The following is a 5,213-nucleotide window of genomic DNA, read 5'->3' as shown; positions in this document are numbered from 1 at the left end:
TAACTTCTTGATGTAAAGTGAGTTTCACTAATAAGCATAACATCAATGTTTTTGTCAAGAAGAAAAGTCTTAATTTCGCAAATGTGTTGGGTCAGCCCGTTAGCGTTCCAAATAGCTATCTTTAGACTACTCATTATTTGGATGTATTAGCGACAAATGTGGTTAGGAGGTTGAGCATAGAGCTCATTTGTTCCATAACCGTTTTGAGCATTGATTTAAGCTCAGGAAAATCGTTTTGCTGAGCTGAGTTTACGTGCTCTTGAGTGTTTATATTGTTAGATTTAACAACATTTGCATACGTTTGGCTTGTTACATTCAATTTGGTGTTCTGTTGCCTTTCTGTATCAGTTGTTATTTTTCTACGTAGGGCTGGAAACGCTTTTTTCTGGAGTTGTTTGTAGACTGTGCACCCTTTATAGTTAGCCGGGTGATTACCTTCACAAAGAACACACCATACATCATTACCGGGGGATTTGCGTGGGCAATCTGAGGATAAGTGGTTTTCAGGGCATTTAACACAGCGTGGCATATGATTACAAAAATGTTTTGTATGACCATATCGTTGGCACCGAGTGCATTGCGGCAATTCGCGCTTCTTTTTAGGCGCTTCAATGGAAATTTTTGTGTGCAGCAAGTCAGTACAGTTGTAAATTGTTTTCACCTTGTCTGAGGGCTTTAGTCCAACGAAAAACAGAGGAAGTGGTTTTTTTGTAACACGATGTCGAATGTTACTGATATTGACTACTTCATGGCCTAAATTAATTAAATCTTGTTTGATTTCATCAATAGGTATTGATGGATGTAGGCCCCTTCGGGAGATGTGTTATTAGATCTGCACCTTTTGCTGGTACTGGGTCTGTCACTTTCTCCTTCTGCTGCCAAGGAAGCTTTGTAGAGAGAGTATCGCTCTCTCTCTTTCTGCTTCGCAGTCTCCAAATCCAATCCATCCCTAATCATGGCCTTGATGCGTCTTTTCTGAGCCCCGGTGAAGTATTCCGCTTTCTTCCTGGTCTCTATGTTGCCGTCACCTGAGTTCACCATGCTCTGGGTGTTAGCATTAGACGCACCGCCATCGTGGTCACCTGTGTCCATAGGACTCTGGGTGCCAATCACCGGAGAGGTGTTCCCACCGCTTGATACCATTGGTCTCTGAGCAGATGGGTTCAGATCATCCAGATCCTGAATCTTGAGAGATGCTTCAAGCCTCTTTTCAAGATTTCCTCCAACCTTCGTTGGCGAACGGAGTAGAGCTTCTTCCTCTGACTCTGTAATTATATTATTAATTGGTATATTTAGATTATTTTCCATATACAGTGTTTAATATAAGGGAAAGAACAGTCACCCAAAGCAGAGCCCCATACTTTGAGAAGGCATTAATTAAAACAGGAGAGTGCCCGGTATCCTGAGTTCATTACTAAAAGACTGGATGCACCCCTCCAGTCAAGCATCCTCGGCGTAACAGTCTACCTCAGATTTGGGGGTTTTTATAGGTATCGTACAAATTTGAAAGCTACACATATTAAAACAAATATTACTATAAATACGTACCCGGGAAGTTTTCTCTTCCCAGCCCGACAATCAGCAGTCCACCCTTGGCAGAGACATGACCATATCAAGAGCTTCCCATCAGCCTGAGAGATTGTCGCACTTACCCTTACGAGTCTGGCTGATAAGCTGGAACTTAGTGGACGGTCTTTACCGCCACCTACTCCCTGAGACGCTAGAGTATTGTTTAGCCATTCAGACTTTGCCAGCTTGCAAAAACAAAGAGCCTATCTACAAACTAACTACTACAAGGACTACAAGGTTACAAACTACAAACTACAAACTACAAACAACAAATTAACTACAAATTTATAACTACTTACTATCACTACAAACATAGATTACAAAACAACACATTCTACCTTAACCTACTGGTAGATCTTGGTTGCACTTCTTGCTCTAATCTCAATCAACATTCCAGTCAGTGACATCAGTGATAACACTGACTGAAATATTGATCAGAATAGCTCAAGTTGTATCTAAGCCCCTACACCACGACAAGGTGCCTACCACGTAGAGGTTCTCGGCCCTTAGTTTAGTTAAAATCGCCGAAAACTCCATGGACATGTTTAGACCGTTGAAATCGCGGCCAATAATGAATTTATTTTTAAATTTAGAAAGGAAGTTTATATATTGATGTTTCACAATGCGTTAATAATTCAACTTGTCTCCTTTCATCAATTGACTCTGTAAGGAAAAGTTAGAACGTCTATGAAGGCTAGAGGAAGTCTCGATCAATCCAGATGCTTAGACTAGTGAACAACAAGTTTGTGATCGTTTATTTTCAGAAACAGTGTGCAGAACAGATCTAGGTAGAATTATGGTAAAGTTGCCATTTAAGGATAATCCTCAGTGTTTAGACAGTTCGTACGGTACAGCGTTGCGAGTAATGTAAATGGCGGATGTAGCAACCACGGACAATTATTAAGACACGGAAAGCACGATGGCAACGTTGTAACTTCACAAGCAAAAACCATAAACCATATAAAAGCGGAACACAAGTAAGCATCACTGATGGAGTATTGTAGGACGAAAAGGCTAGAAATTGTCATAGGATGTGATGCGAACGCACACAACATTGTGTGGGGTAGCAGCGATAGTAACAACAGAGGGGAATCTCTCCTCGAGTTTGTTGAAAAATACAATCTGATGCTTGTAAACAGGGGGTTAGAACCTACCTTCGTTGACGCACGAAGGTTATCAGAAGTTACAACAGAGGGGAATCTCTCCTCGAGTTTGTTGAAAAATACAATCTGATGATTGTAAACAGGGGGTTAGAACCTACCTTCGTTGACGCACGAAGGTCAGAAGTTATTGACCTAACCCTGTGCTCAGGCGCAATGACACAGAAAATTGAGAAATGGAGGGTCGCTGATAGACTAACAATGTCGGATCATCGGGCTATACACTTTGAAATACTCTGTCGTCCGAAACGCACTAATAGTCAGAGGCTAGTAAGAATTCCTGAGAATACTAATCAGGTAACTTACTTGACGTTGTTGACGGAATTATTACAAAACAGGCCGTTGAGGAAACTCAAGACCACATGGAATGTAGAGACAGAAGTCAAAGCAATTACTGCTGCGATGATTAATGCATTCGAAAACGCTTGTTCCCAAACTAGCATTGCAGAAAAGTCATCGACACCTTGGTGGAGTCAGGATCTTGATGTAATAAAAAAGGAGACAAGGAAAGCCTTTAATAAATACATGAGGGAGAAGAACTCCGAATCATGGGACTTGTATAAGGCCAAAAAGCGTGAATTTAAGAAAGCACTACGCAACCGGAAACGGGAGTCGTGGAGGAATTTCTGTTCGAGCATGAAGGGGACCTCTGAAGTAAGTCGGTTACAAAAGATGGTCACCAAAGATCCGGTCTCAAGACTTGGTTTAATCCGAAAGAAGGATGGTACAATGACGGAGACAGTAGGTGAGTCATTGAGTACTCTCATGGAGATGCCATTCTCATTTCCTCACGGAAGGACTTAGCTTAAATCAATATTTGATGATCACTGGCCATCTCCTCCACAAAATGGGGAATGAACAGAGAGGAAAGATTTAGATGTCATGATAGCGGAGATAAGGACTGCTGAAATGACAGCTAGGAATGACCAATTTGTGCACAGTTCGAGACTGCCATTTAACTGCTCACGAAGTCGTGAGAACAGCTGAGAGAGAGCTGACTTCAGGAGGCATTTCGAACTGACATGACTCTCTACTTCAAAGCTTGACTTCAAAGGCATACAAACAATTGGGTATGCGGACGATATAGCACTGATGGTGAATGGCAAGTTCCCAGACACCATTAGAAACGTGATGAGAGGTGCTCTCAAATGCGTCGAAAAATGGTGTAGGGAACAAGGCCTGGCCATCAATGCCACGAAATCAGACACTATCCTCTTCACGAGGAAGAGAAGTCTGTCAATGGAGCCCTTACAACTTTTTGATAATAACATTCGCATATCAAAGTCGGTGAAGTATCTAGGTGTTATCCTAGATAATAAACTGACTTGGAATGAACATGTGGATGAAAAGATCAGGAAAGCGAAAAGAGCTCTATTTCAATGTAAGAGAGTGTGCGGAAGACGATAGGGGATATCCCCAAAATCGATGCACTGGATCTATACCATGATGGTCAGACCTATTATAACATATGCGTCAGTTGTCTGGTGGTGTAAAGTCACCCAAAAGACAATAAAAACGAAGTTAAATAGAGTCCAGCGACTAGCCTGTGTTGGAATAACAGGCGCTATGCGAACTACACCAACACCGGCATTAGAGGCGATGCTAGGCTTGCTTCCGTTGAATTTACATATAAAGAAAACGGCGGCACTGGCAGCAATTCGCATGAACCGGAGCTCCACGTGGAACAACTTCGGAAAATTAGTGGGCCATCGTAAGATTCTTGATCTCGTCCAGGCCGCGGTCAAGGAAACGCAGATGCCATTGGAGACTATGAGGAAAGTTTATGGGACAGAACTGTCCTACAGAACACTGATAGTAGACGGCCTTCTACATAATTAATGTGAAAGGAATGACATATGCATATTTACCGATGGCTCCTTAATGGATGGCAGAGCTGGTGCTGGGTTTACTCGAAAGAGCTAAATCTAACGTGCACTCTACATCTAGGAATATATGTTTCCGTCTATCAAGCGCAACTTATGGCGGTCTCACATGCTCTGGATCACCTATTGGATTGTCAGGTATATCAGAAAAAGATTCTGATAGCGCTGGACAACCAAGCAGTTATCAAAAGCATGCAAAAGACATACATAACTAACAGCTTAGTACAAGAATGTGTAACGAAGCTCATGGAATGTGCTCATGGAAATGAGATGACGATCATGTGGGTTAAAGGACACATCGGTATTGAGCAAAACGAGAAGGCAGATGAACTTGCAAAGCAAGGATCAAGCCATATTTTCTGTGGCCCGGAGCCCAGAATACCATTGGGGTACAGCATGACGGCAGCCTATATCTATAAGTGGATAATCTCACTTCATCTTAATAGATGGAGAGAATTGAGCACTTGTAGACAGACCAAACTCATGTCACCAAAACCGTGGGTCAGAGGACCGATAAAGGTGCTTAGCTATTCGCGAAGCACCCTAAGCTGGCTGACCTCACTAATTACTGGACATGGCAACTTCAATTATCACCTCAAAA

Source organism: Teleopsis dalmanni, chromosome 1, assembly GCF_002237135.1.
Source record: "Teleopsis dalmanni isolate 2A chromosome 1, ASM223713v2, whole genome shotgun sequence".
Lineage (NCBI taxonomy): Eukaryota > Metazoa > Arthropoda > Insecta > Diptera > Diopsidae > Teleopsis > Teleopsis dalmanni.
This window is presented reverse-complemented; position numbering follows the sequence as displayed.